At 36.9% G+C, this 14,062-nt stretch overlaps 1 pseudogene; it reads left to right on the top strand.

Moving 5' to 3' along the window:
* The first annotated feature begins 299 nt into the window (after positions 1 to 299).
* On the top strand, positions 300 to 754 carry LOC112426968 (28 kDa heat- and acid-stable phosphoprotein pseudogene; annotated as a pseudogene).
* The last annotated feature ends 13,308 nt before the right edge of the window (positions 755 to 14,062 follow it).

Genomic DNA, 14,062 nt, shown 5'->3' with positions numbered 1-14,062 from the left:
TCTCTCACACACAGTTTATTCTCTAAGTGTAATGGCCATAGTAGAAAGCGTGAAACAGTCTGACTTTTCCAAAACTTCCACTTCTTTACCCTTATGTGTTCTGGACCCCTGGTCTGAGGGGTGACATCAAATGTTCTGGGTCCTATTTTGAGACACTGATATGGATAATGAAGATTGACAATCTACAATCCCTGGTGGATGTCACGAAGATGCTCAGGATGAGACACCATTGTAGTCTCTTGGGGAAAATACACATTAGGTTAAATCCAGGTGGTGCTGCTGCAGTTGCCAGAGCTGCAATGCCTAAAGGAGGGAGGATGGGAGGCCACAAAAGCCAGGAAGTAAAGGAGCCCTTAGGAGGTCGACACACAGCTCCAGGCTGAGAAGCAGAAGGCCATGGAAGAAGAAGAACAAGGAGAAGAAGGTGGAGATGGGGCTTACCCCAAAAAGAAGAAATCCAGACTCAGATGAGAATTAAAATGAAGAAAATGACTACAGGCAAAAGTGCAAAGACATGGAAGGACTCATCAACATGAAGAACCCCAAGCAGGTAGGACAGACAACCAGAAAGGTCAAACGAGTGGATCTGGACAGGTTAAAGGAGCTTTTTAGGAGAAAATGCACTAGCAGGGAAGACAGAGCAAGCCAAGGCGGGCCTCGCCTGGCTAGTGATCATCTGGAAACAGTGGGAGAAGGCTGCCAGAAAGAAGTGGAAAGGAAAGCAAAATACGGTGCCACATTGTTGGGAAAATGAACAAGGTTGTTCTCCTTGTATAAGCAAATGCCACCTGCAGGAGGAGAGGCCAGGGACCTAGGCCAGGATCTCTGCTGTGTCTCACCTACCCTGTGCCCCGGTACCACTGCAGCAGCCTTCAAGGCCAGAAGCCCCCATAGCCCGGGGCATCCTCTTCATCTTGGCACAGAAATTGTTTAGGGGGGTGTCTGGGGGTGAGTGAGGGGAGAGTGGAGGAGGGACAGCTGTTATCTCTGAGACAGAAAGATGCAGGAGAGCATTTCATATGTAACAATGTGAATGTTTGTTGCTGTTTTTAGAATTCAGAACCCTTGTTGGTGTGTCTGAGAAGTGGGGTAAGAAGAGCTTCCATTTGTCTGGTAGATTGCATGTTAGTGGGCAGTTGTGCCAGGAGGCAGCTGCTGAAGGGTTTGCAACAACCAGCCCTGGTCTATGTGCCTGAATGCTCATTCAGAGTGGGGCTGTTATCTGCAGGCTCATGCTCCTGTATCCCCGAGGGTCATGGCTTTGTCCCTGGCCAGTCCTCTCTGACCAGACTCAATGGAAGGAAGGAAGAAAGCAGAATTGCCCAAATGCTTTCTTTGGGTGATGCTGTTTTTGTTAAATTTCTTCCTCAGAAGTCCCTATCTTTCAGTGTCCAGAAATATATTATATAGCCAAACTTATGTGCTTTGAGTCTGAGAGATTAACTATTTTTTTCCCTGGGCACATTGCTGCCCCAGATAAAATTGTTTCTCTTAGTTAGAAAAACAAATGAATAACTAGAGTCTAGCAGCAGTGTCTGTCACTAAGTGCTAGCCCGAATTTGTTGATGATGCTGTGATTCTATGCTAATTTAATGTATATTATTTAAAGGAAATGGGGAGAGAGAAAGAAAAGAGCGTCCTGTCAGAAACTATCTAAAGAGAAGCATGTATGTGTAGAAAACAATTATGAGAGAAGTGGTTTTTTCAAGGAAAATCTTACCTTTTTTTCTAGATGTCCCAATCCCTACCAGATGTTCCCTTTTGTCTGCCTAGAGACCTGCCAGGTTTCTCCAAATAATCCTGACTTCCTGGATACACCCACATGGAAACAGGTTGGGTTCTAGAAGAATTTGTCTGCTCTGTTTCCCATCAGAATCAGATTATCTCATTATTTTGGAACAGGTTAATCTGTTGCAGATGAATTAACGAATGCTGCTGAGTTAGCTATTATCACTTTTTCCTACATATTCTTAAAGGTATGTTTTAACCCAAAGACCCATAGTGACCAAGAGGTCACTATATGGCTGAGCTACACTTTAATTATCACTGTGCCTCAGGTTCCACACATATAAACCTAATATTTAATTCAAAGTCATTTGTGAGGGTTTGGGACAGTTGACATTTTTGGATAATGATCATGAACATGGAGTCCAGATTCAAACCAACTGGCTTCAAATTCCTACTCAAACACTAGTATATGACATTAGATGCATTATTTAACATATCTAAACATTAGTTTCTTCACTTGAAAATTGGGATGATAACAGCATGTTCTAACTATACTGTTGTGAGATGAAAAAGTGAATGAAATCATGTACCTGAAGAATTTAGGATAGTGCTTGGTATGAAGCAAGTGATCAGTGGATGTTAGCTTTTATTAGCAGTATTTAAGTATAGTTATTTGCACCCAAAATGTGCTTAGAGATATCAGTTATCATCTTCTACAAATTATAGGAGACCACAGTTTCTGAGATTATTTTATTTTATTTTACATATAGTAAACCATATACTATTTCAAATGAGTGAAGTCTTTCTCTTCCTAGACTATAATTGCAGAGTCTAATTAACCTCTTGATTCTTATTTGGTCATCTAAGAGCTCTGTATTCCAATCTGAGGTTTTTATACATAAGGGGTTCAGTGATATACTACCAAAGAACAATTCTGATTTTTTTGCATAAAGGAATTCAATAGCAGAAATGCATTTTAATATAATGAATTAAATCTTACATCTGTAATCAATGAATTTTCATACATAAAAATGACCATAAATTATATAAATAACTGCAGTGCTTAGCCAGTATTCATACTGCAGGTTTCAGAAATCTTGTTTGAAAGCTTAAAATATAGGGCAGTTATGATATGGTATTTGGAGAAGATACAGGGTGTGATATAAAGGTTCGCCTGCAAGGCTAATGTTATAAACTGGTCACATTTTGAACTGCAAATTCTGGTGACTTAATTATTTTTTCAAGACTGTGCCAAAGTCAATAAAGAACAATTAGCTCAACATCTATGAACTTAAAAAGGACTTAGGCATTCTGCTATATTAAAAAGACTAAATGCAGTACTTACCTTAGTGTGTTTCTTGTTTCTACTCTGGGAAGATTTAAAAAAAAAGATAACTTTAGAAATTATAGACCTGTCATCATCACTACTTAGTTGAAAACTTACTGAAACATATCATCAAAAAATCAATTTTCAAGCACCTAGAAAATCATGGGTTACTGGGTAAAATCTCCTTGGCATTGTGAAAAATAAATCCTGTCAAATCAACTTAATTTCCTTCCATGACAGAGTGACAAAAACAGTAGACGCAGAAAACTTGATAGACAAAATATATCCTGACCAAAGTCAGGCAAATTCCACATAACACAGAGAGAAAATACAGTTTGGGTGACATTTTTGTCTTTGTTCAGTACTCCTATTGAGTAACTATGCTGAATATATCTGGAAGTGATACTCAGCTGGAATATTGGATATGTAAGGTGACTGGTTAGATATAAAGATGATAGCATTCAAGACCAAGTTGTGGCAGGGCTGATTCTCATTATTTTAAACAAAATATTATCAGTAATTATGAAAAAACAAGAATCAGCATCATTTTGCTACTTCTGCTTAAAAAAAAAAAAGCAATATCCCCAACAGAAAAGGATGTGTAGAACCATAATGCCCATGTAATGTTGCAATGACACATATGGGGTTTGGAGGCCCAGGAGAGTGAAGATTAATGGCATGAAACCAGGCATGCCTTTGAGTCAATGCTTCTAACCAGTGAGGGATCCGTTTTTACTTTTGAGCCCAAATGTTTCTTCTCGTAAGAAAAGTTTAATGTATCCCTCCATCTCCACAGACTCATTTAACAAAATGACTCATTTAACAAAATGAAAACAGCATGGACAAATAAGAGAGTGACATTTTTAAGAAACATTGGTATAGTTCCTAAGCAGAAAACCAGAAATCTGTGTGTGCATTAAAATAATAAATCACTTAGTAAAAACAATAATTGATTTTAAAGTGAATTTTGACGAATCCCTTTAGCAGATATTCAAAGTATTTGGAAATAATGATAAAGAACCCGATTTCAGTACATTATCATCCCAGCATAGAAGCTTGTAACAGTGGGAGACAGATAAAGACAGCGAGATTTGAAAGAGTAGTAGACACTGTATCAGCAATAGAGTATTTCCTTAGATAAGAGCTTGAAAATAATTTTCATCTCATTGCCAACTCTAATTTTTAGTTGCCACCTGAATAGGCTTGAGAAGTTGCTCTAGGCCCACTCTAAAGAATAAAGAAGTACACCAACTATTCAATTTGATGGGGTGAGATATTTTGCCCATTCCCATGAAGACACAGACAGCAAGTTTATACTGGAGCCTAACTATAGTATTTATATTTGACTACATAATAAATCCATAGCAAATAGTCATTATTGAATATTTGTTTATTTATTCTCAGCTAGGCTTTGGTATCTTTATTAGGACTTGAATTAAAGACTTTCTCCTGGTGTTGTTATACATATCTGATCTGGGTAAACTTACCTGGTTGCTGAAGTTCAGATTCTAATGCACTCAATGTCAACCAGGACCTTTTAGGGCATTGTGTTTTAACAACACTTACTTCTGTTGGGCTGTGCTAAATCATCTAGTCTCAACAATTATTAGACGCTTAGATTTCTCCTACAATACATGTATGAATGGGCCCTCCAGACTGGGTTGGCACATTATTGTAAGAAACTCACTTTTATTTATTAATTCATCCACTTGACACACATAAGATCCAAGATCAACTGGAAAAAAAGTCACTAGTTATTGAATTAAATCCCATGCAGTCTTTTATTCCCCAGGACCTTATATTTTGGTGTGAGATTCCAGTGAATTAATTTCTGACTATAATTCATTGTTGAAAGTGTTTGGCAGAGGAGTTGTGGAAGTCCAGAGCAAGGATTTTGAATAAGCTCTCATTTGAAAAATTATATTTCTTGCATTAAACCCAAAATATCTCTGTAATTTTCCCATTGAGCCTGTTCTAAACCTTGGGGCCATACAAAACGAGTCTAATCCTTCTTCCACATGAAAAAACAATCTTTAAATATTTGAATAAAATTCTAACGGGTCTCTTAAATTTTCTTTTTCTATTCAAGCAAACCATCCACAAATGTACCTTAATAGAAACGCTTTTAATTCTTCCAATCATCATAGGTCTAACCTGTCCACCAGCAACGATCAGAATTAGTCATGCATTCTCTCAGCACTTTATAGATAAATTGCTTATTTCCATTCTTTAATAGACTGAGAAATGTTAAAAGACAGTTAATATTTTGATTCATTTGTGATCTCCTGTATATTTTACATGGGGCCAAAATCAATTGACTTTAACTGAAAATAAGGGAAAAGGTTTTTTTAAAAAACAATTTGGAAAATAAACATTTGATACAAGATTGTTTGGAAGCATATAGCAATTACAGTGGTAAGTCTAGATTCTTAGGAAAATAAGATATATTGAAGTCCTATTGAAGTATTTATTGTTAATGCCGTGTTTTTACTAGAATTAATTTCTAAATAACTGTGAAGTAGATTGCAATATCCCAGAGTGATATTCTGAATATTTAACAACTACTATCAGATGGACATAATCCTAGTATTAAAGCAGGGTCCTGGAAGCATTGACTATATCTTGGGAAGGTTTAGGAGTCACAAGAAGGACCAGAGGTCATTTACAAAGAATTTCAAAATGATTTTGATATTTTAAAAATCAGTAAGGCAATCATGGTGACTAGTGGCTGAGTAACAGCCTTTGAAACAGAATTTTAGCATTAGTGATTTTAATAGAAGCCCTGAATCAAAAGCTCACGTTGTCCAGGTCATAAAAGGAAAATGACCTGTTCAAGTTCACAGGATTAGTGACAGAGATAGTATTCAAAGTGGCTAAGAATGCCTTAATATTTTCTGCAGCTTGACTATACTCTACACAGACTTCTTACTATTGACCCCTGACTCCCTCAGAATATCTACTTTAGAAAACTCTCAATTGTAAATTATTTATTTGACTCTCTGAATCCTCTCCCAGCTTCTTGCCAGTTTTACAACCCCGAAAAGTTTTCTCAAGGACCTACCCTGATGCGGTCATTAGACACTGAGGCTTGTGTCAAAACATCACATGTAACCCATAAATAACGTACAACTAATATGTAGTCATATTAAAATATTTTTTTAAAAAAATCAAGAAAGATAGCATTCCTGTCTCCCAGTCTCTATGGGAAGGTAGCAGCCCAACTTCGGTAAGTGTCAATTAGTAAACACAAATGGCCTAGTCACACTGACCACCTCCCCACTAATGTCCTCCAGTACTTTTCCACCAGCTCTACCAACTTTTGTTTCAGCAGAGATGCTTTCAATCTCTCTTCCCTAAAGTGATAGTCTTACATAAATCCTTTCTTGCCTGTTCAACTTGTCGAGTGCAATTTTTCTCTGACAGAACCCCCTACATCTTCAAAATCTTTTTTTTTTGACAGAGTCTCATTCTGTCACTCAGGCTAGAGTGCAATGGTGTGATCTCAGCTCACTAAAACCTCTTCCTTCTGGGTCCAAGGGATTCTTATGCCTCAGCCTCTCCAGTAGCTGGGTTTACAGGTGCCCGCCACCATGCCCAGCTAATTTTTGTATTTTTAGTAGAGATGGGGCTTCACCTTGGTGGCTAGGCTGGTCTCAAACTCCTGATCTCAAGTGATCCTCCCACCTTGGTCTCCCAAAGTGCTGGAATTACAGGCATGAGCCACCATACCCGGTTGAAAATCTTGAACTTTATCTATTATACCATATTTCTTCCTATTGGTAACTGGAGCTATTCCATAAAGGGCAGGGGAAAGAAAGACAGTCATCATTTTCTTTGCCCATTAAAATGCAAATCATATGCCCCCAACACCCATTTATAAATTGTAGAGTTTTGATTTCAAACTTCAGTGTGGCTAAGAATTTCTCAGGATGTTTTTGAAAATGTAGATTTCCAAGTTCCATTATCAGAGATTCTGATTCAGTAACTGTTATGGACCAAATTGTGTGCCCTAAAATCCACAGGTTGAAGCACTACCCCTCAATATGACTGTACTTGGAGAGACTGCCTTTAAGGAGATAACTGAGGATAAATGAGGTAATCAAAATGGGGCCCTAATTCAACAGGACCAGTGTCTTTGTAAGAACAGGAAGAGACACCGGAAGTGCAAGCACACAGAGGAAAGGCAATGTGAGGACACAGCAAGAAGGCAGTCACTGAAAGCCAGGAAGAGAGACCTTATTAAAAACTGATCCAAGCTGACACTTTGGTCTCAGACTTAAGCCTTCAGAACTGTGAGAAAATAAATTTCTGTTATTTAAGACACCCAGTTTATGGTATTTTCTTATGGCAGCCTGGGCAGGCTAAGACAGATTCTCACAACAATTTTTTCGAGGAAACATATTATCTTCCCATTTTTCAAATGAGAACATTGAGTTTCAGAGAAAATTACTGACTTCCAATTAGAACACAAATAACACATGACAGACAAGAATAGAACACAATTCTATTGGTCCTGATTGCAAAGTCATGAAGACAGTTTGGTAAGGAACTCTTAAATTATATTGTATTAATTTTAGACAGATCCATGAGTGTGAAAGATAAAAAACATATTTTAGATGGTTTATTTGTAGGGTCATGTTTTTATTTGAATCCTTTATTGAATAACATAAATTAAAATCTTCTCTTAAAAACAGCTTTGCCTAAATACAATAAATCTATTTAGTATATTTTCTAGGTATTCCAACATCCTTAGAGTTTTGAGCAATTCCTAGTTATTTAAACTTTATTGATATTTTCTTGTTGTCTTTTAAACCAGACATCAAAGAGAAAAATACTTTTAAAAATCTGTTTTCATTTCCCTGTGTATTGAAAAAGTTGTTATAAGGCTTAAAAAACACATACAGTTGAATCCAACTGATCCTGTAGGTTGAGCGAAGCAAGGATTCTACTTTCTTCTAATTTTAGAAGTTAAAAGATTTTTGGAAACTCTCAGGCTAAACTTAACTACTCGTTTTATTTCTGTAGGTTCATTAGAGATTTTAATTTTTTTCTAACCAATATAGTTAATTAGAAAGTCATTATCTGATAAGTATCCTGTTGTGTTGTACAAAGTTTTGGGGTTTGGGCATTTAAAGCCAAATTATAAATGCCTCCATATCTTAGTAGGGGGAAGAATATTGAGAGTATACATGACACTTTGATGTTTGTTTATTAAAAATTCTAGAGGATAGTCAAGTACATGTCTAAGATTCTGACAAGAACATTTTTTGGAGCTGGGATATCTTCAGTTTCACTTCGGAATGTAACCACAGTATTTATAAAACATAAAACCACAGTATTTATGAAAAGAATGTAACCACAGTATTTATAAAATGTAGCCACAGTATTTTATAAATTTATAAATAAATGCATTAACATATAGTCCTGATGTAAATTTTATAAATTTTATAAAATGCTGTGTCTACATTCAGAAGTGATACAGAAGAGTTACCAAAACTCACAATTGTTGCACCTAACACAGTTGGCATGTGTGTAAACACAGGCCTCAAGATAAAAATGAAAGTTGTATATGAAGAGGAAAAAATTCCTTCCCCAAGTTGCAACCAAGGAGGGTGTTCTCGGCATCTTAAGCATATCTAAAATAGAGTGACATCTTATTTTACCAATAATCTTCCCTCTTTTTAAAAAAATCTTCCCTCTTTTTTAAAAAAAGATAATCTTCCCTCTCTTAAAAAAAAGATAAGCTTATTGAAAGTGCAATGTAGCTGACTGTCCACAATTACTTGCTTGCATTTTCTCTTTACCCTTCCATAACTTGAATTCCAGCCTTGCTATGTTACTGAATTGACTCTCACAAATTCAAGCTAATCTCCGTATTCTATAAACAATTTGTAGTTCTTGTCTTATCGAAGCTCATAGTCCTTACATTTTTGTGCTGCTCTTAGAACCACAAGAACTATTTTGTGATGCAGCCTAATTGCTTTTGTTTTAAAAATAATTTTGAAGAATGATTTGTAAATTTCCAGGCATTTGAATCACTCATCCTAATTTCTAAGTAATGCAAAGTGTCTACGCTTAAAATAAATGCATTAACTTATAGTCCTAATGTAAAGATCAGAATGTTCTCTACTGATTCACCTGTGAATTCTTTCCATTGGAAGGGTTAACATCTAGTTGGCATAGTCTCATGAATAGTTCAGTATTCCCCAACAGTTTTTGAGAATTTTTTATTAATATTCATACTGTATATTCTCAATTTGAAAAACCAGCTGTTGGTTGGTTGTGGAGGAAGGTACAACAACTTGCCAAAAATATTTTATAGAATAACTATTAGGCATTCTTCCAGTCTATGTATGTATTGGATGAATCCCGTCAATAAATACATTCTTAATGTGAGAAAATATAATTTTAAAAATATGGTAATAGGGATTAAGCTCCTGCTACCCACAAATCTCTCAAATTCACCCAAAATGCTCTCTCATCTTTTCTATATAGCTCACATTTACTTATAAAACTACTCCACTTTATAATTGTTCTAGCATATAGAGCAAACTTCAGTAGGAATACATGACTCACTCCTTTTTTTTTTTTTTTGAGACAAAGTCTGGCTCTGTCACCCAGGCTGGAGTGCAGTGGTGTGATCTCGGCTCACTGCAAGCTCTGCCTCCTGGGTTCACACCATTCTCCTGCCTCAGCCTCCAGAGTAGCTGGGACTACAGGCACCCGCCACCACGCCCGGCTAATTTTTTTGTATTTTTAGTAGAAACGGTGTTTCACCCTGTTTGCCAGGATGGTCTCGATCTCCTGACCTTGTGATCTGCCCGCCTGGGCCTCCCAAAGTGCTGGGATTACAGGCGTGAGCCACCGCGTCTGGCCCTCAATCCTATTTTCTGGGGAACATATTTTCTGCCTAGAGGCTCTCCTTGTCTGTGATAAGTTTATTATAAACCTTGAACTTTCCAAGGTTCTGGCTTCAAAGGACACAGGGTTGTGCCTCTTTAAGGTAAAATTGTAGAGCTGAGGGGCAGTATGCTTATTTGAAACTGATCTTAAACTAAACATATCAATGAAAGAATGATAAAAGAAAACAGATAATCTAAATTATAATATGTTCTGTTTTCCAAAAAAACATTTTTGAAGAATTTTTCTCCTTTGTTAGACATTTAAGTTACTCCATTCCAACTTACTTCATGTCATAACTTGCCAATTCATTAAGCTTCCCTAAATTTATGGCCATCTGTTGTTCTATTTTTGCTCAAGCAGAAGAATACAAAAAATGCACTCAACTTCATGGTGATTCATTTTGCACCTTACTCGACTGGCAGTTTCACAATTAAAATAAAACTTGTATTTTAGTAAATGGAATGATAGTCAATGGAGCATCACTCTGTCTTCTGTTGACTCCAGATCTGAACTCAACCTTTCTGCTGCCTGACTTGACCAATTACAGAGTCTTGACTGAGGAAGTTGGAGATGCCATTTTTTATTCCATTAAGTAGAAAGGAAAAGAGAAAAATGGAAAACAAATAAAGAAAATAGACAATAGAAAGAAGAAATGAAGAAACTGGATTTTTCCCCATAGTCTGCCTGAATTCTAAAATTAAGATCAACAGGTGACTTGCTCCAAACAAAATGCAAAGATATTGGGAGAAGCAACACAGCATTAACAGTAATCTCTGACTAAAAGTTTGCATAAAGGGATCTAAGCAACACGCATAAGCTTTGGGCTCCTAAGGCATAAATGGTAAGACTAAGATTACCAAAGACCAACATTTTAGCTCACAATTTTGACTGAGTCAAGCTAAAATTTATTAGCAGCACAGTAAATAATAGTTCATTGAAGACCCTGCCTGAAGAAGAAAATACTTCATACCAGCAGATGTGGAGTTCTTAAAACTAGGAAGTCTGAAAGTATTTGTGACCTAAATGGAGGGAATCATAAAAATAAAACGCATACGGTTTCTTACCATAAGAAATCTGATGTACATCTAGGCTGTCAGACTGAAGTAGAAATCATACAGCAGAAAATCTCTCCACTATAAGATATATTCCCCAAGCTGTTCTTCATTTTTAGTTATTCCTCTCACCTTCTATATCAACTTTGAAACCTCTGTTTGTGCCTTTGGTCTCTCTAAGACAGCTTATCTGTTGTCTGGGCTTCAATCATGCAGACGGATCCATGTGTAGCCTTAATTTATCAGGCTTATTTCAGATATCTGTTTCTGCTGGATTTTTACATGTAGAATGTCAAATGAATTTGTGGTTCCTCTAGTCTTCCCAACAACTGTAGCTTAAAAAATTTTTTTTGATCTTTATGCTCAGTTATTTAATTCAAAAGTAGAAGTTGTCATCATGATAATTCCAACTGTAGAGAATTCCTTTCAGCAATTACTTTACCCCTTTATGTTACTTCTACTATTATCTAAGTCCCTATCGAGCCAAACATGGATTCGTCCTGTTGCTTATCAAGACTTCAATGTTCATTTGCTTTCTCTTTCTGCTACCAGAAAAATATGTACTAGAACATTCTTTGGCCAGTTAACTTCCCATGCAAAAACTACTAATTCTCCCCATGACTCACAGCATAAAACCCAGGCATTTTAAACTATGAAAAGTCTAGAGTACTGGTACTCAAACCTCTGCCACCCCACATAACCAATCAAATCTTGTTCTAAGTGTTCAGGGAGTGAATCCTCTATACCAGGAATGTGGGTGTTTTAGCATTGCTTCTAGAACAAACTTAGTGGCTTAAAACAAAAGAAATTTATTGTTTTACAGTTTGGAGGCCAGATGTACAAATGAGTTTTAGGGAGCCAAGAGCAAGGGGTTAGCAGGGCCATTCCCCTTCTAGAGGCTGTTAGGAAGAATCTGTTTCCTCACCTTTCCCAGCTTCTAAAACTTCATTCCTTGTATTCCTTGGCTCAGGGCACCTTCCTTCAAGGCCAGAAGCACAACATTTTCAAATTGCTCTCTGCTCCATCCTCTCTCTGCCTTGTCCTCTCTGGTAAAGTTTCCTTCTGTCTCCCTCTTATAAGGCATTTGTGCGTGCATGTAGGGCTTCTGAGATAATCCAAGAATATCTCTCCATCTCAAAATTCTTAATCACATCGGCAAAGTCCTATATAACGTAACATTCACAGATTCTGGGAATTAGAACATGGATATTTTTAGGGACTATTATTCAGCCTAACACAGCAGGTAATCGTTTCTACACTGTTTTCAAACAAACTTTTTTGTATGTTGTATAGGTTCCCCTTGTGCCACCCTTATTCAAACCTTAAAAAACCTTTCTTCTTACCAATTAATAATACTATTCATTTTTGGGTAAAAATCATACAATGATTTATTTACAAATACTAAATAGCACCTAGACTTTTCAAATCAATGTATTAGGAGCTGTGTGGCATTAGAGATGTGGCCTACACATCCTTCTTCCTTGGAGGTCTAGAAGTCTTGAACTGAGTAGACGAAGCTCACTCAAATTATGGAGAATAATCTGCTTTACTCAAAGTCTGCTGATTTAAATGTTAAACATACATATAATACACCCTTATGGCAACTTCTAGACTGGCGTTTGACCAAAACCTGGGTATAAGGACCTAGTCAAGTCAACACAACAGTAACCTCATAGTCTTATTCTCTTGCTTTCTCAAACGCCATACTTGTCTAATTTTCCTATTTTTTCAGTTCCCATTCAGATGCTTTCTGAAATCTTCCTGTATAGCTATTTCTGCTTTAAGTTTTTGCAGGCTGTAGCTCAGGTATAGACCTGGTATTATTTTATTTATTTTTTATCAGTACTCTCATGCTGTGAAAGCAAAAGGACACACTGAAGATTTAAAATAAAACTCTGTTTTTACCAAAAACACTATCTGGACAGCCCAGGGACTTCTGCTTTTGGGCAGGATATATTAACTCACAGAAGGCCAATTTCTGTAACAATTAGACCAGATATTTGATTTTAAAAAATCATAAATATATGTAAAAAAATATATATATATAAAGACTGGATAGGCAACCATTCCAGGGAGAGAAGAGCCTTCCCCAGGTGAGCTGACAATCACAAGTTGTTTCTTGGTTGTTGTTTTTTTGTCTGCCAATTCTGGCTGAGGATATGGATTAACCCATGCTTCTGTGCCAGAGCAAAAGGGAGCAAGCAAAATTTTAACAATAATGTGGGGTTGGGGTTAAAAACTGGAAAGTTGAGGGGCCTCATACATGGCCACTCTTCTGCACGGGAATATGCTGGGTTCTGGGAGTAGGTGAGAAGCTAGAGATTTAGGTCAATAGTGTCTAAATCTCAGAGTGAAATCTAGTTTCCTGGTACTTAGGAAGTAAAGATCTCTCATAGGAAATGGAGTTCTTAAGCTCACAGTCGGCTTTCCTCTTTGGACATTTGCTGGATTTTGAAATTGCATGGAGCTAGTTTAGAGATCTGGGACAGAAACTCTTGAAGGCAGTACTTGATCTCTTAGTCTTTCAGAGTTGAGGAGGCAGTTGAGAGAGATTTAAAATGCACAACTCCACTCTAGCTTATATTTGGATTAGGATGGTTAGCCCATTATCTTAATATGATGAACGATGGAGAGGCAGATACATACTGTAAGTCATAAAACAAACAAACAAACAAAAAAGAAATGGAGATTCCACATGATATCTTTTACAGAGTTAATGGGATGGTTGTATTCCTTGGCTGTGCCCCTTTCTCCACACCCAAAGCCAACAGTAGCAACCTCAAATTAATCTCTCTCTCTCTCATTGTTACCTCCCTTTAATTGTCATATCTCCTTCTCTGACTCTGACCTTCCTGAGTCTGTTTTATTACAGTACTATGTTTACATTGAGTGGACTTGGATATTCCAAGATAATCTCCTCAATTCAATATCTTTAACCACCTGTTTCTTGTGTCACGTAAGTTAACATAGTGACAGGTTTGGGGATTAAAATATTAACACCTTTGGCTGACCATCATGGTGTTTACCACAACTATAAACAGCTGACTTAAAA

This window comes from Macaca nemestrina, chromosome 11 (assembly GCF_043159975.1).
Source record: "Macaca nemestrina isolate mMacNem1 chromosome 11, mMacNem.hap1, whole genome shotgun sequence".
Classification (NCBI taxonomy): domain Eukaryota; kingdom Metazoa; phylum Chordata; class Mammalia; order Primates; family Cercopithecidae; genus Macaca; species Macaca nemestrina.
This window is presented reverse-complemented; position numbering and strand designations above follow the sequence as displayed.